This window comes from Phyllobates terribilis, unplaced genomic scaffold (assembly GCF_046119375.1).
Source record: "Phyllobates terribilis strain yellow unplaced genomic scaffold, ASM4611937v1 Scaffold_1__5_contigs__length_1240528914, whole genome shotgun sequence".
Classification (NCBI taxonomy): Eukaryota; Metazoa; Chordata; class Amphibia; order Anura; family Dendrobatidae; genus Phyllobates; species Phyllobates terribilis.
The window spans coordinates 844046798-844072085 of record NW_027362761.1 but is presented as its reverse complement, the minus strand read 5'-3'; the positions used below and the strand labels follow the sequence as shown (position 1 = coordinate 844072085).

The 25288-nt window shown below is 42.9% G+C and overlaps 1 protein-coding gene across 6 annotated transcripts in view; it reads right to left on the bottom strand.

The window, feature by feature from the left end:
• Nucleotides 1-25288, bottom strand: part of BMPR1B (bone morphogenetic protein receptor type 1B) — a 671971-nt gene that overhangs the window by 327413 nt on the left and 319270 nt on the right. For all 6 annotated transcript variants that reach the window (XM_073638285.1, XM_073638321.1, XM_073638268.1 and 3 more), the window contains exon 2: nucleotides 1604-1681. The gene's annotated coding sequence lies outside the window, so the exon portion shown is untranslated. The remainder of the gene's footprint in view (nucleotides 1-1603; nucleotides 1682-25288) is intronic.

Genomic DNA, 25288 nt, shown 5'->3' with positions numbered 1-25288 from the left:
AGCACCTGGTCCCTCTGCTCGGTCCCTCCCTGGTCACGGAGTCGTTTGCCGCCGTACAACCAGGGTCGGTCTGGGTTGATACTTAGTCACGCCCCTCTGGGTCCCTCCTTGCACCACAGCACAGAGGTTCCACCACCCGGACCCGTAACACATATGATACAGAAATGTTACATACTACATTGGTCACATACTGTATACGCAGTGGCCTAAATAGTGGCCAAATCAAATGCATATAGCATGGAATATATGATTATATTCCTGTAACAAGCGCAAGCGCAACATACGTCGGGATGCAGAGAGCATGTTGGGCAGCTCCTTATTATTGATACATGCACTTGCTGTTTTGTTGTTTAGGACTTTGTTGGTTCTTTGTTCTATACTTTATGTATTTGGCAGTTATATGTGGCTAATGTAGTACTTTAACATTTTTGTATTTGTGTTGTGTTCCTTATAATCTGACCCCGATTTTCTATTTTTTATCTGTGAGTTTTCCCACCTTTGTATGTGTTTTTTTATACAACTTTTTATGACTATTACTATTTTATCAAGATGCAGTATATGGTATCTGTGTTTTGTGTGAAATATTGAAGAGTTTACTCATAGTCAAAAAATATTTAGATTTGAGAGTCCTCAGTGGTTGATACCTTTTAATGTCAACAAATTCTGTGAGAATTTCTGCAATTGGCTTACCATGACTGTCATGGTGTGATGTATTTTGAGATCTAATCCTGAATATTTCCAATACAATTTGCACATTTTATACAATAATTATGATTATAGATGAGAGGATCAAGAAAATTCAAATTTACCTTTTCACGTGGATTTTCCCAGGAAATTTGATTTGCAGAAGAAGTTATTCTCCGCAAATTCAATGTCCCTTATTATGACCCCAGAGCATAATAAATGTAAGTTGTAAAAAATCCCCTTATACTCACCTGACCGCTCACCTCTCCAACCCCTCTGCCCCTCACTATCACCAGTCTGGCACCCAACGCATCTTCTGATCACCATTGCCTGGGCTGAAATTCCCCGGAGCATTCTGCAGATATGCACAACTGTCCAGGGCCTCTCACGATACGCCAGGGACTTCAGGCTCTGATGAGTCCCAGTATAGCGTGGAGGTCCGGGGATCTCAACGCGAGCAGCGGTAATCACAAGATGTGGCGAGGTTTGGATGGGGGGTGATGAGGAGCGGAGGGGCTGGAGAGGTGCACAATAAGGTAAGTATAAAAAAATATATATTTTTTAATCTTTTGATGGTCGTTTATGGTTCAGAAAAATGGCGGATGCCATTATGATGAAATGTGCGCTGAAGCAAAATACAAAAAAAAATCAACTAAAACCAAGTCACAGTCCTATTAAGGCTACATTGTTGGTCAAGTAGACAGAGTGCCTCTAAAAGTCACTGTTACCTTGCAAACATCACAATTGTCAGGACGTACATTGCAAATGTTTTGCAGAAAAGCTTAGCGTAGTTGCCATAGTTTGTCCTATCATTTATAAAACTGTCTATACTAAACTAAAGCTTTCAACTAAAAAAATCGTAGCTGGAAGAAAATGTTTCAGGCAGCAATCAATGTATTAAAAGAAAAATTTTACTTACCTGCCACACAGACTTCAGTGCTTCCCTTCTGTTTATTCTCACTGACTGTTCCAAGTTCACTCACTATTTCTGAAAGTCCTATGTTAAAACACAAAAGAGAATTATATTTAAATTGCTGTAACTCAACAGTTTTCAATATGTAACTCTTCAATGAACACGCTAATTTTTGCATTATACCTAGACTCCCTAAATCCCTTCATCCCAGGGCCATTTTCCATTTTTTCATTTTCGTTTTTCCTCCCCTTCTTCCAAGAGCCATAACTTTTTTATATTTCCATAAATATAGCCTTATAAGGGCTTGTTTTCTGTGGGACGAGTTGGAATTTTGAATGGTATCATTGATTTTATCATATAGTGTACTGGAAAATGGGAAACTAAATTTCAAGTGTGGTGAAATTGCAAAAAAGTGCAATTCCAAAATTGTTTTTTTCAGTTTCTTATTTACCATATTCACTATATGATAAAACTGACCTGGCAATATGATTCTCCAGGTCAGTATAAGTATGCCGATATCAGACATGTATAGTTTATATTTGTGTTGAAAAAAAATTCCGAAATTTCTACGAAAAAAAGCTTTTACTTCTGTTGCAATTTTCTAAGACCCGTATCGTTTTAGTTTTTAGGGATATTGGGCTGTGTGATGGCTTATTTTTTGCACCCTGAGTTAATGTCTTTATTGATACCATTTTGGGGTACATAGGATGTTTTGTTCGCCTCTTATTGCATTTTATTGCAATGTTGCGCCCACCAAAAAAACGTATTTGTGGCTTTCAATGTTTTTTCTCATTACGTCATTTACCGATCGGATTAATTTATATTTTGTTAGACGGGAGTCCTCAGCAGACCCCTGGCTGTCATGACAACCCATCTGCGCCCTGTAATCACATCATGGTGCCTGTGGAATGACGCGCGCTCCGCCGTCGCATGTTGAATCCTGCTATCAGAGACTGACAGCAGGATTAAACAGGTCTATAGCCGTGAACGGAGCACAGCTCCATCTGTGGCAGTTAACACCTTTACCCTTGAGGGTGGTTTGCACGTTAATGACCAGACCAATTTTTACAATTCTGACCACTGTGACTTTATGAGGTAATTACTCTGGAACGCTTTAACGGATCCCCCTGATTCTGAGATTGTTTTTTCATGACATATTGTACTTTATGATAGTGGTAAAATTTCTTCGATATCACTTGCGTTTATTTGTGAAAAAAAAGGAAATTTTTGCAATTTTCAAAATTTGAATTTTTATGCCCTTAAATCAGAGCGATATGTCACACAAAATAGTTAATAAATAACATTTCCCACATGTCTACTGTACATCAGCACAATTTTGGAACCAAATTTTTTTTTACTAGGGAGCTATAAGGGTTTAAAGATGACCAGCGATTTCTCATTTTTCCAACAAAATTTACAAAACCATTTTTTTAGGGACCACATCTTATTTGAAGTGACTTTGAGAGGTCTTTATGACAGAAAATACCCAAAAGTGACACCATTCTAAAAACTGCACGCCTCAAGGTGCTCAAAACCACATTCAAGAAATTTATTAACCCTTCAGGTGTTTCACTGGAATTTTTGGAATGTGGAAGAAAAAAATTAACATTTAACTTTTTTCACAAAAACGTTACTTTAGACCCAATTTTTTTTCTTTTCGGAGGGGTAACAGGAAAAAATGGACCCCAAAATTTGTTGTGCTATTTCCCTTGAGCATGCAGATACCCCATACGTGGGGAAAAAACACTGTTTGGGCGCATGGCAGAACTCGGAAGAGAAGGAGCGCCATTTGATTTTTTGAATGTAAATTTTGCTTGAATAATTAGCGGACGCCATGTTGCGTTTGGAGAGCCCCTGATGTGCCTAAACAGTGGAATCCCCCACAAGTGACACCATTTTGGAAACTAGACCCCTCAGGGAACTTATCTAGATGTGTGGTGAGCACCTTGAACCCCCAGGTACTTCACAGAAGTTTAGAACATTGAGCCGTAAAAATAAAATTTTCACATTTTTCCCACAAAAATGTTTTTCAGCCCACAATTTTGCATTTTCATAAAGGTAACAGGAGAAATTGCACCATGCAGTGTGTTGTGCAATTTCTCCTGAGTAAGCAGATAACCCATATGTGGGGGAAAGCCACTGTTTGGGCACACGGCAGGGTTCGGAAGGGAAGGAGCGCCATTTGATTTTTTGAATGTAAAATTTGCTTGAATAATTAGCGGGCGCCCTGTTGTGTTTGGAGAGCCCCTGATGTGCCTAAACAGTGGAATCCCCCACAAGTGACACCATTTTGGAAACTAGACCCCTCAGGGAACTTATCTAGATGTGTGGTGAGCACCTTGAACCCCCAGGTGCTTCACAGAAGTTTAGAACATTGAGCTGTAAAAATACAATTTTAACATTTTTCCCACAAAAATGTTTTTCAGCCTCCAATTTTGCATTTTTATAAGGGTAACAGAAGAAATTGCACCATGCAGTTTGTTGTGCAACTTCTCCTGAGTAAGCAGATATGCCATATGTGGGGTGAAACCACTGTTTGAGCACACGGCAGGTTTCAGAAGGGAAGGAGCGCCATTTGACTTTTTGAATGTAAAATTTACTTGAATACTTAGCGGATGTGCCCTTGATGTGCCTAAACAGTAGAAAAACCCCACAAGTGACACCATTTTGGAAACTAGACCCCTCAGGGAACTTATCTAGATGTGTGGTGAGCACCCTGAACCCCCAAGTGCTTTGCAGAAGTTTATAACATGGAGCCGTGAAAATAAAAAAATCAAACTTTTTCCACAAAAATAATGTTTTAGCCCCAATTTTTTTATTTCTACAAGGGTAAGAGGAGAAAATGGACCCCAAAAACTGTTGTGCAATTTCTCCTGAGTACGCTAATACCCCATATGTGGGGAAAATACAGTGTTTGGGCGCACGGCAGAGTTCAGAAGGGAAGGAGCATTGTGTGACTTTTTGAACGCAAAATTGGCTAGAATTGAGAGCGGACGCCATGTCGCGTTTGGAGAGTCTCAGATGTGCCTAAACAGTGGAAACCCCCCCACAAGTGACCCCATTTTGGAAACTACACCCCTCAAGGATTTTATCAAGGAGTATAGTGAACATTTTGAACCCAGAGATATGACACAGAATTTGATAACATTAGGTCATCATATTGAAAAAGTTGTCATTAGTCTTGAGAGCAAGTGCTCGCTACTTGAGTTTGCATCAGGTACACGGGTATGCACCATGTATCGCGGGTGCTCGAGTGACATGCTCGAGTCCCCACCGGCATGTTTCATAGTTATTACACACCCAAAAAAAAACATGCGGGGATCGCTCGTGCACGGCAGGTAATCCCCGCGAGGTTTTTTTGGCCACGAAGCATATGGGGCAGAGACTTGAGCATGTCACTTGAGTACCCGCGATACTCAGTGCATTCCCGAGCACCGATGCAAACTCAAGTAGCGAGCACTTGCGCTCAACACTAGTCGCCATATCGTCATCTTTTTTTTTTTTACTTTTGAAAAAAATCCCTAGCCCAACCCTTACCCTAGCCCAACCCTAACCCTAAGACAACCCTAACCCTAAGACAACCCTAACCCTAGAGTTTATTTTTTACGCCGTTCCTCGTGCGGTATAAGTGATTAGACGGCTTTATTCTTCGGGTCGGTGCGATTACAGCGATACCAGAATCATATCGGGTTTTTATGATTGACAGCTGTCACACACTAAAAGGCGCATTTTTTTGCAAAATCTAGTTTTTGCATTGCCATATTTTGAGAGCTATAATTTTTCCATATTTTGGCAGACAGAGTCATATGACGGCTTGTTTTTTGCGGGATGACTTGATGTTTTTATTGGTGCCATTTTCAGGCACTTGGCATTTTTTCATCGCTTTCTGTTCCAATTTTTGGGAGGCAGAATAAACAAAAACTAGCAATTCCAGAATTTTTTTTATGTTTTTTTTTTTATGCTGTTCCGCGTGTGGTAAAATTGATAAGGCAGCATTATTTTTCGGGTCAGTACGTTTACAGCGGTACCACATTTATATTGTTTTTCTATGTTTTGGCGCTTTTACACAATAAAAGCTATTTTATAGAAAAAAATATTTTTTTGCATTGCTTTATTCTGAGAGATATAACTTTTTTATTTTTCGGCTGATGGAGCGGTATGGTGGCTTGTTTTTTGTGGGACAAGATGACGTTTTGAGCGGTACCATTTTTATTTATATTCATCTTTTTGATCGCGTGTTATTTCATTTTTTGTTTGGTGGTATGATGATAAAGCATTGTTTTTTGCTTAGTTTTTTTTTTTTTTTTTTTACCCTGTTCACTAAAGGGGTTAACTAGTGGGACAGTTTTATAGGTCAGGTCGTTCCGGACGCGGCATTACCAAATATGTGTACTTTTATTGTTTTTTTCATAATAATATTTATTGATGGGTACATTATATTTTTATTTTTGGTGGATTATTTTTTTTATTTATTTTTTTATATTTTTATAATTTTTTTTTTTTTTTCATTTTTTTAACACTTTTTGGACTTTTATTCTGTGTCCCACTCTGGGACTTTCACTTTTTTTATTCTGATCGCCTGTATAGCACAGGGATGCAGCACCATCCCTGTGCTATACAAGCTGTCAGTGCTGCAGATGCAGAAGATATTTTGGTCATGCACTGTGCATGACCAAAATATCTTCCTGCTGTCTGGTGACCCGGAAGTTGTCATGACGACATCGAGTCATCATGGCAACATCCGGGAAGCCGCGGCAGACAGCGGTGGAGGCGAGTATCCCGATCACCTCCCCTTGCCACCGCAATGCTGCGATCGACTTCAATCGCAGCATTGAGGGGGTTAATGTATCGGGAGCGGTGCAGGACCGCTCCCTGCACACAGCTCCCTGCACATAGCATAGTCACAGTTGACACCCGGCGGCGATTGCCCCGCAACGCGTGTGCGGGCGCGATCGCCATATGACCTAATAATACGTCATTGGTCCAATCGGCCCAACTCACAATGACGTACTATTAGGTCATACGTCAGAAAGGGGTTAAAGGCACACGACAGCTGATTAAATCAGCTGTCATGTGTGGGGAAAGATGCGGGCTCAGCGTAAGAGCCTGCATCAAAGTCACGGACACGACATATAATGTACATATACGTCATATATCGTGATGGGGTTAAAGGAGAAATGGCATCTTGCTGTGGCTTCAAATGCCCTGCAGTTCCGCCTTAGCTGAGAATGAACCATGACACGTGCTCCATTAAAAGCAATACAGGCATTTCTTGAAATTGCTCCTCACTGTAGCTGATATATAAGAATCATCATTAAGCTAAGTAGGTGAAAAAATACTAAGGCTCTAGGAAAAAAAACAAATACATTTTCTTTAAGTTTTTTTAATTGCGAAAAAAGAAAAAATACATAAAAAATTGGAATCACCGCAATCATTATAAGCCAAAGAATACTGTGATTATGTGATTTATGCCACACAGCAAACACCATAAAATATGCAGCCAAAAAACAATAACAGAACAGTTGTTATTTTCTATATCCCACCCAAAAATACATAAAAGTTATACAATACATTATATATTGTCATTGTACTTGAATTTGAGCCATTTAAAAATACAACTTAAACCACAAAACACAAGTCCTTACAAAGCTAAGTAAAAGCGCATGTCTCTCGCATTGCAGGGGTTAGAAAAAAAGCAGAAAGTTAAGAAAGTTAAAACGTCTTTACTTGTCATTAATTTGCCTTATGCAAGTGTTTATAATATTGTAGCCATTATGAGATATCATATGGATGGGATAGGCAACAGGTCTTTCACTTCTAATATACAAGTTTACGCGGGTTTTGCAATTCGATTAATCTTCAAGCATTGTTAATTATTAGCATTTCCGGTATCCCTGCAGATATCAAAGATAACACCCTAATCTGAAGCATCATAATAGCTTGGAGGGCTTCTAGAAAAGTTTGTAAACTCAATCCCCATGAAACATTTACCCATTCATAGGAAACAGAGTTTTTGGAGAGTAGACAACCTAGAATTTGACATAATCTGGCACAGGATAGATGAGAAATGTGTCTGATACGTTAACCATGAGCTAGACCACTCTTTCATTTAATGTTAATTTCCCTCTATTAGAGGGATATGAATTTTTGTACCTCCAAATTAAAAATTTTACAGAAGTTGTTATGGTCCCAATTACTGAAGAGTCGAAAGAGCACTCAGACAAAATCTCAGTAAAAGCACAAACAACGTCATTCTCGTTAAGTTCTATTTCTAAAGTCATTAAAATAGAAATCAAATGGTCTGATACACTCCCAGGTCCGGATCTAGGCAAATGGTGTTTCCAATGACTCGCTCCATCGGTAGAAGATATATTTGACACTACGACTAAAATGATTACAATACTCCCGAATGATAATTACAAATCCATGGCCCTGACGATCTTTCATAGAGCATGCAAGGGAGATAAACTAAAATGAATCCCTCACATATTTATCCTACTCTATATGTCAGACCCAGCATGGAGAGATCTTTAATTGTATATTGGAGTGTTCACATGTCAAGGAGTTGTGGAGAACAGGTACTCAGTTTCTTACAGATACTATTAATATTATTATTCAGCCAACAGCAGAGTGAGCCCTATTTAATAACTTAAGAGACTCTAAGGGAGCTTCACCAAATAGCAAAATCAACGCATTCTACGTATATATTTGGGCAGCAGCTATCCGCAAAAGCATTCTGCAATGTTGTACGCAGAATTCACCCCCTCCTTATTCCCTTATTAAAAATAAAATTGAGTTTCTCTATAAAATAGATTTAAAATAGACTGGACACATACTTTACTAGAAAGGTATTTTAAAATATATTTTATATGTATGGGGAAAGTTTATGATTATCTTACCGCTAATCATGAGACAAGCTTTACATTCTTGTTTTTAGTGTATTCCATTGAATTTAAGTCATTGGGTCACATTTTCTTAGTTATCTCCAATAATGCAGATTTATTTGGGGTAGAATTTTTTACTTATACTTTGATGCACTGGCGGGAAACAGATGAAGTTTATAGAGAGGGGTGAACGAAAGTTGATTTACAATGTTATACCATATAATACGGAAATTTTATCATTAATAAATTAGCTGTTTTATTCTGTAGACAGGGATCAGCTTGTGTTTTTAATTTTGTATTACATTTTTGAAGTCGTCAAAAGCACATACAGTATGTGCACCAATCCAACTGCAATTACATCCGGTCATCTAGGGGGCAGTATATGTGCAAGGCAGGAATATACTGTGTACACCCGAACTTATATATTAAATATGCACATGAATTTTGACATCATTTACATGTGTTGCTTTAAGTGCAGTTGATAGCCATCACTTGTCAGGTATCCACATTTAGATGCAATAACCTGCAGCCCTTACAAAGCAGATATTTCTAGGTTCAGTCACACAGATTAACCATTCTGCGATATAAAAAATCAGACATGGTTTGTAAGGGACTTGAGAAAACCTGGAACCAGAGATTAAGAGGTGAAGCAGACAAATTAATTAGGTGTACATTGGTTAATTTCTGAGTTTTGTGAAACACTGTTAGGGGGTCGGATTAATAAAAACTTTGCAAGGCACATAGCCCTACAGTCTGATTACCCATAAGGAAGCTATTTGTATTTGGCAATACGAGTGGGGAAGGTGATGTCTCTACACAGTCGCATTCTGATAAGCTCTCGACCACTGACCTATCTTTTACCTAAGATTTGGTAATATTTTCTTAATTTAGATCATCACTCTGATACTGCATTTTTACACTGTAGATAATTATTATTAATTTTCTATATAGCACTATTCCAGTGTGTCCACTGTGGCTTCATTATTCAATTAATTTTGTGTATATTGGTGCACCCGGTCTATTGCACACTATTTGGGGTAGTCTTGTTTTCCGCATTGTCACAATTCCACCTATTGGTGTGTCTGGAAGCAGTGAGTGATGGTTCAGCCGTCCAATGTAGGACAGGTGCGTGCTGATCTGTCAATATGGTGATGGACAGCTAAGCCATCCAATCAGAGGCTGAGGCGTGCTGAGCTGTCAGTGTGTTGAGTGATAATTCAGCTGTCCAATCAAGGCCAGGGCATGCTGAGGCTTCCTCTACGTTTCTGCTATTCGAGTGATTACCTGGCTATTTAGCTGGCTCTCTGCCTTCAACTAGTGCTAGTTGTAGCTTTGCTCAAATGGCGTGAACTTGCTCTGTTCTCTGTGTTCCTGTAATTAATCTTCCTTGCCCAACCTTGTACTTTGCCTTTGCCCATCTGTTTGCCTTGCCGTTTTGTTTTGATCTGCTACCTTCCTGGAATTCAGACTATGGCCTGACTATGCCTTTGTTTGCCCTTACCCCTTTGTTTATGACGAGCCCTCTTGGTATCTGACCCCGGACCTCTTCACTACCGAGCCTCATGACTTGTCCATGAATAGTAACTAGTGTCGCACGTATCAAGAACAGAGACCTTTTTGTGTGCCCATGCCTGCATGTTTGTTTAGGGTTTTTTCCTCAGTTTTGTAATAAAACATAACTTTTTGAAAAGAAAACATTATTACTAATCTGTGAATTTTTTATTGCATTTCTCTAAAAAAATAAGACATATTTTGATAATATAATTGAAAATCAAGACTTGTCCAAAACAATATTTCTGCTTTTCAATCAAACATTGCCTAAGTGGTTACATGGCAAAATAGCATGATGGGGTAACACAATAGAAGTTCGGTGTGTCTGACAACCATGTGCAATAGAAAATAGAGAGATGGCCAAATCTATCAAGATTCAAATTCGGCAATTTATGAGAATTTAACATGGAAATTTTATTTGCATCTAAGTTACTTGATGCAAATTAAATGTTTATTATTATGCTAAGGGGATCTCTCCAGAACCCAGAGCATAATAAACTTTGGATTTAAAGAAAATAAATAAACACTTATCTCACAGGTCACCTTTGCCACTAATCCTGCAGCCTGCTGACCAGTCCTCCATGCATCTTCTTTTTACCTTTCTCCTTTGTATGCATTCTCTTCGGCTTACTTTATTCTACAGTCATGGCCAAAAGTTTTGAGAATGACACCAAAATTATATTTTCACATGATCTGCTGGCCTCTGGTTTTTATTAGTGTTTGTCTGATGTTTATATCACATACAGAAATATAATTGCAATCATATTATGAGTAGCAATAGGTTATATTGACAGTTAGAATGAGTTAATGCAGCAAGTCAATATTTGCAGTGTTGCCCCTTCTTCTTCAAGACCTCTGTAATTCTCCCTGGCATGCACTCAATCAACTTTTGGACCAAATCCAGACTGATAGCAGTCCATTCTTGCATAATCAATGCTTGCATTTTGCCAGAATTTGTTGTTTTTTGTTTGTCCACCCGTCTCTTGATGATTGACCACAAGTTCTCAATGGGATTAAGATCTGGGGAGTTTCCAGGCCATGGACCCAAAATCTCTATGTTTTGTTCCATGAGCCATTTAGTTATCACCTTTGCTTTATGGCAAGGTTCTCCATCATGCTGGAAAAGGCATTGTTGGGCGCCAAACTGCTCTTGGACGGTTGGGAGAAGTTGCTCTTGGAGGACATTCTGGTACCATTCTTTATTCATGGCTGTGTTTTTAGGCAAGACTGTGAGTGAGCCGATTCCCTTGGCTGAGAAGCAACCCCACACATGAATGGTTTCAGGGTGCTTTACAGTTGGCATGAGACAAGACTGGTGGTAGCACTCACCTCTTCTTCTCCGAATAAGCTGTTTTCCAGATGTCCCAAACAATCAAAAAGGGGATTCATCAGAGAAAATGACTTTGCCCCAGTCCTCAGCAGTCCACTCCCTGTACCTTTTGCAGAATATCAGTCGGTCCCTGATGTTTTTTCTGGAGAGAAGTGGCTTCTTTGCTGCCCTCCTTGAAACCAGCCCTTGCTCAAAGAGTCTCCGCCTCACAGTGCATGCAGAAGCACTCACACCAGCCTGCTGCCATTCCTGAGCAAGCTCGGCACTGCTGGTAGTCCAATCCCGCAGCTGAAACAGTTTTAAAATACGGTCCTGGCGCTTGCTGGTCTTTCTTGGGCGCCCTGGAGCCTTTTTGACAACAATGGAAGCTCTCTCCTTGAAGTTCTTGATGATGCGATAGATTGTTGACTGAGGTGCCATCTTTGTAGCTGCAATACTCTTCCCTGTTAGGCCATTTTTGTGCAGTGCAATGATGGCTGCACGTGTTTCTTTAGAGATAACCATGGTTAACTGAAGAGAAACAATGATACCAAGAACCAGCCTCATTTTAAAGTGTCCAGTGATGTCATTCTTACTTAATCATGACTGATTGATCGCCAGCCCTGTCCTCATCAACACCCACACCTGTGTTAATGGATCAATCACTAAAACGATGTTAGCTGCTCCTTTTAAGGCAGGACTGCAATGATGTTGAAATGTGTTTTGGGGGTTAAAGTTCATTTACTGGGCAAATATTGACTTTGCAAGTACAGTAATTGCTGTTAAGCTGATCACTCTTTGACATTCAGGAGTATATGCAAATTGCCATTACAAAAAATGAAGCAGTAAACTTTGGAAAAATTACTATTTGTCTCATTCTCAATACTTTTGGCCATGACTGTACACAGAGGCTCCTGGCACTGAGCAGGCCTCTGAGGTCAGTGCACACCATGCCATCACAACATTATGACATGCGTCACGCGAAGCCCAGTCTCTGTCTCGGGGATAAACATCGCAACGTCATGATGGGCGCTGCTATGGCAAGATGCACTATCAGAGGACTTCTAGGTGCCAAAAACCCTGGTGTAAAGTGAAGCAGGTCAAAGAGGATGTACGCGACTGTGGAGGGCAAAAAGAAGAGGAACAGGAAACCAGATGGTGGGCTGCGAAGGCAGTGGAAAAGTTGAGTGATGAAATGAGCATTAATTTTTTATTTTATTTAGCCTTTTGACAGTCCTCTACAGTTCATCAAAATGGCAGCCAGCTGGATGCCTTTTTGCTGAATTCATGCAGAGAAAAAAACAAAAAAATTGTATTCTGAAGAATTTGAATTTTTATAAAATTTGCTAAGAATTCAATGCCACTCAAATAAATTCGCTCACAGCCACCTCATGCACTGTTCTGCTTCCACCTGCTAACACTTTCCCTGCTCCTTCTGACTGCCGGCGATATCTCTCCAAATCCTGGCCCTCCTCAGCAAATCCCCGCAGTCACTTCCACTTCCTATCCACGATCTGTCACAAACTCTCGCAACCTTTCAAACCTTATATCCATCCGCCCTGCCCCCGCTTCCCCAGTCCCACTAACAGGAGCTCTATGGAATGCTCGCTCTGTCTGCAACAAACTTTCCTACATCCTTGATCTTTTCATTACTAACAAACTTTCTTTCCTCGGCATACTGAAACTTGGCTCACCCCCTCTGACACGGCCACTACAGATGCACTTTCATACGGTGGATTCTACCTTTCTTACCCCTCCCCTCCGCTCCAGCGGCAAGCATGATGGAGGAGTAGGTTTTCTCCTGTCAGATAACTGCTCATTCACCCAAAATCCCACTGCCATCCTCTTGTTATTCTTCCCTCTTTTGAGCTGCACTCCCCCTCCAACCTGCCATCATTTACAGCACCCCAGGGCCAGCCACCACTTTCTTTGACCACTTCACTACCTGGCTACTTCACTTCCTTTCCGCTGACATCCCCACTATCATCATGGGTGACTTCAACATCCCCACTGACATTTCCCACTCATCTGTCTCTAAGCTTCTATCCCTCAATTCCTCCTTCTGCCTTGCTCAATAGTCTTCCGCCCCCACTCACAAAGTTGGCCACACACAGGTCCTCATCTTCACCCGCCTCTGATCACTATCTAACCTCTCTAATTTTCCTCTCGCATAAGTTCATCACACGATGCAGATGCTGCTGCCGCTTTATATAACACCAAAACAGCTGCGGCTCTCAATTCGGTCGCCTCCCTCACACATATCATAGCTCGCACACTCAACAGGCAACCCTGGCACACCAACCTGACTAAAGAACTGCGAAGGGCCTCCAGAGTTGCTGAGCGGAAAAGGAAAAGGTCGAATTAAAACGAGCATTTCATCGCATTTAAACAGTCCCTCACTTCTTTGAAATCCACACTTACTGCAGCAAAACAAACCTACTTCTCATCTCATATCCTCTCTGTCTCACAACCTTAAACAGCTATTCAACACTTTCAATTCTCTCCTCCGTCCCGCAGCGCCTCTTCCCTCTCTTCTCATCTCAGCTGAAGACTTTACCTCATTTTTCAAGCAGAAGATTGACACCATCAGACAAAGCTTTTGACTAAAGTCCCCACAGCCCTTTCTCATATCTACTCAACCCCCCTCCTCCAAAACCAGCTTATCCACCATTACGGACGATCAAGTTTCCTCTTTACTCTCCAAATCACACCTCACCACTTGCGAACTTGACCCAATCCCGTCCCACCTCATCCCTAACCTTACCACAATCCTCATCCCAACTCTAACAGATGTTTTCAACCTGTCACTAACAACTGGTGTCTTCCCTTCATGCTTCAAATATGCCTCGATCACACCCATCCTCAAAAAGCCCTCCCTTGATCCATCCTCTCATATTACTTCTGCCCTACGCCTCAAAACTACTGGAACAACACGTCCATTCTGAATTGTCCTCCCACCTCTCCTCCTGCTCCCTCTTGGACCGCTTACAATCACATCACTCCACTGAAACTGCCCTGACTAAAGTCACCAATGACCTACTAACTGCCAAATCCAAGCGACACTACTCTGTCCTCCTCCTCCTGGGCCTGTCATCTGCCTTTGACACAGTAGCCCACTCCCTCTTACTACAAACTCTCTCATCTCTGGCCATCACAGACTTGGCCCTATCTTAGATCTCCTCATACCTAACAGACCGGACATTTAGTGTCTCCCACTCACACACCACCTCCTCATCTCACCCCCTATCTGTCCGTGTCCCCCAAAGTTCAGTTCTAGGACCCCTGCTCTTCTACATCTACACCTTCAGCCTGGGACAGCTCATAGAGTCCCACGGCTTTTAGTATCATCTCTATGCTGATGACACACAGATCTACCTCTCTGGACCTGATATCATCCCTTACTGACCAGAATCCCACAATGTCTGTCCGCTATTTCATCCTTCTTCCATGATAGATTTCTAAAACTTAACATGCATAAAACTGAATTCATCATCTTTTCACCATCTCACTCAATCCTCCCCATCTGACCTATCCATTATAGTCAATGGCTGCCTACTCTCCCCAGTCCCGCAAGCTCGCTGCCTTGGGGTAACCCAGGACTCTAATCTCTCCTTCAAACCACATATCAAAGCCCTTTCCACTTCCTGCCGACTCCAACTCAAAAATATCTCCTGGATCCGCACATTCCTCAACTACGAATCTACAAAAATACTAATGCGCGCCCTCATCATCTCCCGCCTCGAATACTGCAACCTCCTGCTCTGTGGCCTCCCCTCTAACACTCTCGCATACCTCCAATCTATTCTAAACTCTGCTGCCCGACTAATCAACCAGTCCCCCCGCTATTCCCCGGCCTCTACTCTCTGTCAATCCCTTCACTGGCTCCCCATTACCCAGAGACTCCAGTTCAAAACCTTAACCATGGCATACAAAGCCATCCACAACCTGTCTCCTCCATACATCTGTGACCTAGTCTCCCAGTACTTACCTGTACGCTATCTCTGAACTTCACAAGATTTCCTTTTCTACTCCCCTTTTATCACCTCTTCCCACAATCGCATACAAGATTTCTCCCGTGCATCCCTCCTACTCTGGAACTCTCTTCCCCAACCCATCAGACGGTCGCCTACCGTGGAAACCTTCAAAAGGAACCTGAAGACCCACCTCTGCCAACAAGCCTACAACCTGTAGTAACCTTCACTCCACCACATCACTGCACAACCAGCTCTACTTTCACCTACTGTATCCTCACCCATCCCTGGTAGACTGTGAGCCCTCGTGCCCAGGGTCCTCTCTCCTCCTGTACCAGTCACTGACTTGTATTGTTCAAGATTATTGTAATTGTATTTGTTTTTGCTATGTATACCCCTTTCACATGGAAAGTGCCATGGAATAAATGGCACTATAATAATAAATAATAATAATAATTATAATCTCTAAAATTTACATATTTGAATTATCCTGTATAATCAAATTGCACAGAAACTTTTTCACGGTGGCTAATAAGCTCCAATCTTTCAATTGTTTGCAATAAAAATACTGGACTAAAAAGATTTTCCACATCGTACTCCAAAGCACTTGGCACCGAAGGAGGAATTATCACTTCTTTTGTTCAGCAACAGACCCAAACAGTCTATGCTTACCACATTACAAACATAGTTTATGTGTCTAGCTGATTACATCGACTGTGACTGATACTGCATTTACTCCATTCAACAGCTTATGACTTTCACTGCTGCAGATTCCTGGCTGTACAGTATACTCAGTCTACCTTAGAGTGCTACCATTCAGATTACACAAAGGGGTGGCATTTAGACATGTTCATAAAATCTATGATTGGCCGATATGGTAAGGGTCTGGGAATCAGTGACTCAGAGAACAAGGATGTATTATCTGAGTCATTACCTTCAAATTAGTGCACAGGAATTGAGACAGCCCACTGAGCAGACCCACTTTGCCCCTATGATGTAATTTTTCTAGGATAAGAGTCATTCTGGCTGATTAATGAACACAACTATGCCAACGATTAAGCTTTCAGGAAAGGAAACCAAAAGGGAGACATTTATTTATAATGTTTACATTTCTAAAACAAGACTCGTTTAATTCAATGAGATTATTTATTCTTTCAGAAAATCTCCAGCCAAAAACTAACAAAGCAGTTTTTCCTCCTATCTGCAAAATGCCATTCCTCTGTGATGCTGCATTCTCCTGGCTTTTCTCCGGCTCATTGCATCATTAGCTGCTGCATTGGGTGTCATGAACCAGTCCGAATCACCTGTATACAGCACAGTCGGAAAAACTTGGCACAGACCTACAATGATAACGTATTATCCAGCCTATGACAGGAAGAACACTGTATGCAATGACCCTCAGAGATGGAAACTGTCTTATCAAAAAAATACCAGAGTTACCAAAAGCAACCAAAACAGCAATTTTACTTTTAAATCCGGTTGTGAAAATTCTTTGTATAATCTGAATGTTTGCAAAGGACAGCAATGACTCCTTTTGTTTGAATTATTATACATGAGTGACTACGGATCTCAATACTGCAAAGCCTCTAATTGCCCAGAACAGATGAGTATAACACTCCGAGACTTCCTAATCAGCTCATATGAACCCCTTTCAAAGCAAACACAAAATTAGAACAAAGGAGTATTAAACTACCCTCATTGATTGCAGTATGTAAGGAATAAAAAATGTTGTTACTGAAGTATATAAGAGATTAATCAATTCACAGTCACAATGACTATGCAGGTCCAGCACCTCCCTATTTCTTGAATATGTGTTATTATTCACAGACTGAGACTATCATTCTCATTTTCAAAGTTTTTAAGCACTGAATTAACACTCCACAATCAGGTTTTGGCCTTCATATCCTCTATCTGTAATAATTAGTTGTGCGCTGTGATGTCATATCTCTAGGCACTAAAATCCTACAATGGCTCTGCTGCCTGACTTGCCCTCAAGTCCTTGTGATGGTCCATCCTGATTGGCTGCACTAGACCATGTAATGTGATGTGATATGATAGCTGCAAACCATTATGGGGAAGCTTGCACAACCGTGACATTAGGTGACCTTGGCCTGTGGCTGATGGAATCTTCTGCGTATGTAAACTGGAGCCGGGTAATTTCTCTTATTTGTGATCCTTGTGAACAGAATTACACATTGTTCAAATTCATCAGGTCCTGCAAATTTTAGAAAATTCTAATTGAATTCTATTTGCAATAAGTCAATCCACTTAACCCCTGAAGGGAGCTTTTTTATGTTTCACTTATTTACATGTGTTACTATTTTATGCTTTTATGATTTTTTGATAAAAACTAAGTACCCTATGTTTTTTCGTGTTACTATTTATTCACTGACTGCAGTGTGCCTACACATTGTTTTTATTCTAGGTTTTGTTTGTTGATAACCACAGATTACACGGGCACCTGCATATTACACTCACACTGTGTTGGCCCTTGTTTCTGGTTTTGCTTATTATATTCCTCAGCTCTGTACAGAAGTTGCCCTTTTTCACACCTGTTCCTGTAATCTATGGGGTTAAAATAAAATTGCTCAATGGTATTGATAGGGATTAAGTAATATTTTAAATCCAGCAGCCAATGGTTAAAAAAATCCCATTTTAACCAATCCAAAATAAAACATAACTTTTAATTGTTAAATTAAAAATATGAGCAACTAGTGCAAATCATATGTTAAGGTACACATTAAAATTACACTTTGGTTCTTCTTATCTTTAAATGTATCCCAAGCAGTCAAATTGCTACGCTAGTTGAGTCATTTAATTATAATACCCCTTGTAGATTGTGAGCCCTCGCGGGCAGGGTCCTCGCTCCTCCTGTACCAGTAGCTGTCACATTGTGTTCAAGATTATTGTACTTGTTTTTGCTATGTATACCCCTTTTCACATGTAAAGCGCCATGGAATAAATGGCGCTATAATAATAAATAATAATAATAATACTTATGGATATATCTAATTATTTGTAGATACATAGGTGTACAGCTCAAGTTGAATAACTAGTGTTAAACAAAAGGACTGCAATCCATAAAATAACCATCAGGGATTGCATCATATTTTGTAAGTCTACTAACCAGAAGTTGCTATTAAAATAGAAAAAGAGCCTCCCCAACATGTTTCTCCCTCACAGGCTTCATCAGGGTAATGAGGCAAATGTGCACTTGAACATATGATTTGCACTACTCATTTTTAGTTTAACAAGTAAAAGTTAGGTTTTATTTTGGATTGGTTAAAATGAGATTTTTTTGTCCGCAATGGGGCTCACAATGTAAATCCCATGGGACCAATTTGTTAGTAAAACAATTTTCTATATTGGTATGCTTTATGCAGAAATTAGAAAATCTTGAGAATCCCTTCCAAACAGGGTTTTAATATATAAACTCCACACTGATAATGTCCATCAGATTCAACCCCAGGACATTGCTACGCTCGCGCCCGGACAGACTGGCATGAGCGTGATTAGTGATCCCACTGTACCATGAACCGAGGAGTGCCTGGAGGGGCGTAACTAAGTATCAACCCGATCCGACCAAGGTCGCACGGCGGCTTAGTCGACTCCGTGGACCAAGGAGGAACCGAGCAGAGGGACCAGGTGCGACTCCAGGTCAGACCCCGATCACAGTTGTTGACCCACAGCGGGGAATGCAGGAATTGGCAGGTTAGACTGGCATACAGGCAGGTGGGTATTGGCAAGTACGGCTGGTATGCAGACAGGTGGGTACTGGCAAGTACGGCTGGTATGCAGACAGGTGGGCACTGGCAAGCACGGCTCGTATGCAGACAGGTGGGCACTGGCAAGCACGGTTGGTATGCAGACAGGGAGATACTGGCAAGCACAGCTGGAGTTCAGACAGGGAGGTACTAGCAGGTTGGAGCGCAGGCTGGATAGGGTCCAGTACAGACTGGGAGACAGGTACAGAGCCGCAGATGCGGTAGACAAGCAGAGCAAAGCGAAAACGCCAGAGCGGAGGACAAGGCAGAGCAGAGAGGAACTGCTGGTGCGGTGAGCAAGCAGAGCAGAGCGAAAACCACAGGTGCGGTGGGCAAGGCAGAGCAGAACCGCTGGAGCGGTGGACAAGGCAGAGCAGAGAGAAACCACAGGTGCAGTGGACAAGGCAGAGCAGAGCGGAACCACCGGAGCAGTGGGCAAGGCAGAGCAGAGAAAAGCCGCCGGAGCGGTGGACAAGGCAGAGCAGACAGAAACCACAGGTGCGGTGGAGAAGGCAGAGCAGAGCGGAACCGTCGGAGTGGTGGGCAAGGCAGAGCAGAGAGAAGCCGCCGGAGCGGTGGACAAGGCAGAGGAGAGAGAAGCCGCCGGAGCGGTGGGCAAGTCAGAGCAGAGAGAAACCACTGGTGCGGTGAGCAAGGCAGAGCAGAGTGAAGCCGCCGGAGCGGTGGGCAAGTCAGAGCAGAGAGAAACCGCCGGAGCGGTGGGTAAAGCAGAGCAGAGGGAAGCCGCCAGAGCGGTGGGTAAGGCAGAGCAGAGAGAAACTGCTGGCGTGGTGAGCAAGTCAGAGCAGAGAGAAGCCGCCGGAGCGGTGGGTATGGCAGAGCAGAGGGAAGCCGCCGGAGCGGTGGGCAAGTCAGAGCAGAGAGAAACCACTGGCGCAGTGAGCAGCAGAGCCGAACAGGGCTGAAGGTGTACGCAGAGAGGACAGGGCTCTGTTCACATGGAACAGACTGGAAAATACAGGAGGATGGCTAGAACACAGGAGGAAGATATGGAGGAAGGGAAAAGGGACAAGCAGAACCAGATACACACAAGGTACTTCCTATGAAGCAGCGAGTGGACACAAAACTCACAAACAGAAGTACAGAGACAATGAGTTGGAGTTAGGTGCAGGTTCAGATACTGCAGGAAAAGGGAAGGTACGGACATAGAGAAAAACAGGTAACAGGCTAGGATACAGTTCAGACAGGAACTGCTACTGCAATGAGATACAAGAGCGAGCCTGGGTATACAGCCCCCAGAGTGGCAGAAACAGACTAGAAGTCACAGGTAACAGCCCTGGGTATACAGCCCCCAGAGTGGCAGAAACAGACTAGAAGTCAGAGATAACAGGTCTGGGTATGCAGCCCCGAGAGTGGCGGAAACAGACTAGAAACAGGACAGGACCTGGCAATTCAGTAGCAAAGACTAACTGAATGAAGGTGTTGCTCAGGCACCTCCTTCTGGGTGGAGGGGGTTTAAATATCCAGTGACTCACAGCAATAGGCTGCAGACGCATTAGTGGTGCCCCCACAGCAGCTATAAGAATCAGGAAGTAACCGGGCCGCAGTCCTAAGCAGTCAGTCAAGAGACATGCACACAGCATGAACTGGAGCAAGGTTTGTAGGCTGGACTGACAGGTAAGATTGCTGTCTTGCATAGTGGGAGGTGGTGCACTATGCAAGCACGCCGCCAGGGATGTTATAGACATCACTGCTGCATGACGACAGTGCTAGCCACTGATTTTTCTATGATATGATATTTTTCTTATGATATATACTGTTCAAAAAAATAAAGGTAACACTCAAATAACAAATCCTAGATCTGAATGAATGAAATATTCTCATTGAATACTTTGTTCTGTACAAAGTTGAATGTGCTGACAACAAAATCAAACAAAAATCATCAATGGAAATAAAATTTATTAACCAATGGAGGCCTGCATTTTGAGTAACCACCAAAATTAAAGTGGAAAAACACACAACAGGCTGATCCAACTTTGATGTAATGTCCTTAAAACAAGTCAAAATGAGGCTCGGTATTGTGTGTGGCCTCCACGTGCCTGCATGACCTCTCTACAACGCCGCTGTTTGGCCCTCCAAAGAAATGCCACCTCACACCATTACTGACCCACTGCCAAACCGGTCATCCTGAAGGATGTTGCAGGCAGCAGATCGCTCTCCACGGCGTCTCCAGACTCTGTCACGTCTGCTCAGTGTGAACTTGCAGCAAAGGGCTCCAGTGGCGACTTTTCCAATCCTGGTGTTCTGTGGCAAATGCCAAGCGTCCTGCACGGTGTTGGGCTGTGAGCACAACCCCCATCTGTGGACATTGGGCCCTTATACCACCCTCATGGAGTCGGTTTCTAACCGTTTGTGCGGACATATGCACATTTGTGGCCTGCTGGGGGGCATTTTACAGGGCTCTGGCAGTGCTCCTCCTGTTCCTCCTTGCACAAAGGCGGAGGTGGCGGTCCTGCTGCTGAGTTGTTGCCCTCCTACGGCCCCCTCCACATCTCCTGGTGTACTGGCCTGTCTCCTGGTATCGCCTCCAGCCTCTGGACACTGCGCTGACAGACACAGCAAACCTTCTTGCCAGAGCTCGCATTGATGTGCCATCCTGGATGAGCTGCACTACCTGAGCAACTTCTGTGGGTTGTATAGTCCATCTCATGCTACCACGTGTGTGAAAGCACAAGCAACATTCAAAAGTGACCAAAACATCAGCCAGAAAGCATTGGTACTGAGATGTGGTCTGTGGTCCCCACCTGCAGAACCACTCCTTTATTGAGAGTGTCTTGATAATTGCCAATAATTTCCATCTATTGTCTATTCCATTTGCACAACAGCATGTGAAATTGATTGTCAATCAGTGTTGCTTCCTAAATGGACAGTTTGATTTCACAGAAGTTTGATTTACTTAGAGTTATATTCTGATGTTTAAGTGTTCCCTATATTTGTTTGAGCAGTGTATAATGAGGTTACTTTTGCAAATGGTGTTGTTGCCACTTTATATCTTGTTTGCATGGAAATCCCATGTCTCCATTTTACTCTTGGCTTACCCTATGTCGAAAAAGAACTTTAAAGAACTTTATAATAGTTTAATAGTAATATTGCTGCTTGACCGCCTTGTTGAAAGTGCAGCTACTGGGAGAAAATGAACTTATTTCTTGCCAGGAGCAGGCGGTTTTCAGTCATGAGGGCATAAACGGAGCAGCTACAGTCACCGCTTACAGCCCAGCTCACTATGCGGTGGCTATAAGAATGCTCTAGCACTTTGATTGACTGCAGGTTTTGCAGCGCATCAAGTACATTTTTTATGTCCCTGTTAATTGGTGCAGTGTGACAATTTAGCCCTAAGGGCTCATTCGTTTTCTCATATGTGAAATATGTTTTCAGTGTGCTGGATGCATTTATCCTTCATGTGTCAGTTTTTACATTCTATGTGTCATTTGTTTTTCCTGTATGAAAAAAAAAATTAGCGTTTTTTCAAAGCTTCTTTTATCAGCTGCCTAGTGAAAACCAAACAACACTGGGAAAAACACATGGATGATATCTGAATGATATAAGTTTTTTTTCATGGTCCCATTTACTTGACTGGGTGAGTTTATTCATAAATAGTAACCCTGTACATCTTTTTTTATCTGCAAAAAAAGAACATGTGAAAATTCCCACATCAAGTCAAAAACACAGATAGAACACATACAAGAATAATAACGCGTGTCTGAATGAGGCCTTAGATAAAGAAAGGTTGTGCACTCCAAGCACAAGGAAATATTCCCCCTACTGATAATTTCCACCTTACATGAAGAGGAAAGACGTCATCCAACTATAAAGAAGTTGAATATCTGGTAAGCTATAGACTATTATAAGAAAGAGTAGCATCAGAAGTGTCATCTGCAGAACATAAGGGGTAGAAGAAAAAAAAGATCAAAAGAAATAGACTGCTACTAAGATTTTCCTTGATTCAGTCTGCCAAAAATTACCCACTTCTATTAATAATTAGTGGATGACTTGCTTGCGGAAAATGTCTGTGGACCATGTGATGTTTAGATCTGATTTTCATAGCAACAACCAATAACTAAAAAAATTGCTAAACATGCTACTTGTCAAGTTCAAAGCATCCATACTTGCTTCTAGAGCAAAATAGAAATGAAGACATGATCACGTCGTCCTATGGGTTTGCACACAACGGTTTCATGTAAAGAAGGTTGAAAACTTTCTCTGCATATTTAGTTTGTTTCCTGCAATACTGTAAAAACGAATTACGGTAAAAACAGCTAAGCGCTATCTAAAAATAACAAATATTTCCATATCCTTTCCCTAATGATCCTCCGTCACTGTTGCCCTGGTCCATCTCCAGTCTCCTTGCTTAGCCTTTTTTTTTTCGTCATACGAATATGTGACCACTGCAGACAATCACTGGCTGCAATAGTACCAGATGAGCGGTCGAGGATCAATTGGTGAGTATATGCTATTTTTTGTGTTTTTTTAATGGCCAATATAATGGGCAATCCCTTTAATGTATTGGTGATGAGTTCAGTGTTATGAGGAACTGACCCAGATGATAGTTTGATAGAACATATAAGGTGTCATATTAACAGGATGTATACAGAGTCCAAATCAAGGCATGCGAAAGGAGGTTTACTAATGACACTGGATAGCTGGGAAGAATTAAAATAGGGTAGAAATAATCAAACTTCTTTAGTAAGGGATCTACAGTTTGTGCAGCCTGATAAGTGATCTAGGACAGAGGTCCCCAACCGCCGGTCCGCGGACCAGGACCGGGCCGTTGGGGGTTTTCAGCCGGTCCGCGGGGAGAGGGGGCCCCTCCAGCCTCCAGCAGGGCCGCCATCAGGGCATGACTGCCCTGACTCCAGTATGGGGCCCGGCCGGTAGGAGCCCCCTCGGAGCCCCCCTCTTGTGCGTCTCTCTCCTCATGGGGCCCCCGGCCGCATGCTAAGCGCCGGGTCCGGGACATCTTAGCGCTGCGCTGCTGCGGCAGCACCTTCATGATTCCCCTGACTTCCGGTCATGTGACGGCGCCGTCACATGGCCGGAAATCAGGAGAACCTGGTGTCAGCGATTTGGACGAGCGCCAGGATTCTGCAGGGATCGCATGGGGGTAAGTATAACAAGTTTTATTTTTTTTTAAATACAATTAACTAGGAGTGGGGGGAATGGGAGATGCACATGGGGGGAGGGGAGAGATGAGAGATGCACATGGGGGAGGGGAGAGATGAGAGATCCACATGGGGGGGAGGGGAGAGATGAGAGATGCACATGGGGGAGGGGAGAGATGAGAGATCCACATGGGGGGGAGGGGAGAGATGAGAGATGCACATGGGGGAGGGGAGAGATGAGAGATCCACATGGGGGGGAGGGGAGAGATGAGAGATGCACATGGGAGGGAGGGGAGAGATGAGAGATGCACATGGGGGGAGGGGAGAGATGAGAGATGTGTGACACCCCAGGGGTCTGGTTGCCACAGTGATAGAGATGTTATGTCTGAGAGCAGGTGGGAGGTCCTTTGGTCAGGGATCCTGTGCATGCCACACCTCCTGCCCAGTCTTGGGAGGGGAAGAACTTCCCCTATATAAACCCGGGGCTGAAGCAGGGTTAGCAGTCAAGGAGAGTAGAGACAAGAAACAGCAGAAGCAATACTACTACGAGTCAGGGGCTGGCAGCTGCAGAGCTCGCCCTGACTGAGAAGCTTTCTTACCGGACCCGGCGTCCGAGGCTGTGGGGACTAACTCTTACCCAGCAGCAGAAGCCGACCGGCAGGGGATTTCAGGTCCTCAGGCCCAGAAACCCGAAGGCACGGTCACACGCGTGGGACCAGCACCGCCATCGTGGAGCGGAAGCCATTAGAAGGCCCCGAGTCACCGGCCATACGGGTGAGCACCACACGGTACACTCAGGGACGTGGGCTACTTATATCCGCTTCTAGCAAGGTAGCCAGAAGAGTACAGTCAGTTTGGGAGGCCTACAACTCCGCCTGGCCAGGGGAGATCCCATCTGCTCAAGGACTGACCAGGCCCCGTTCACTAGCAAGTACTCCGGGAGGGTCTATCGTTGTTACCAGTAAAGACCCTGAATTACACCGCACCGTCTCTGAGTGGTTCCTGCTACCCCCATCATCCACATCTGCTGCCCTGAGGCCATACCCCTCCCGTTGGGGGTTATACCATCTACGCTGCACCATCCATCCACCG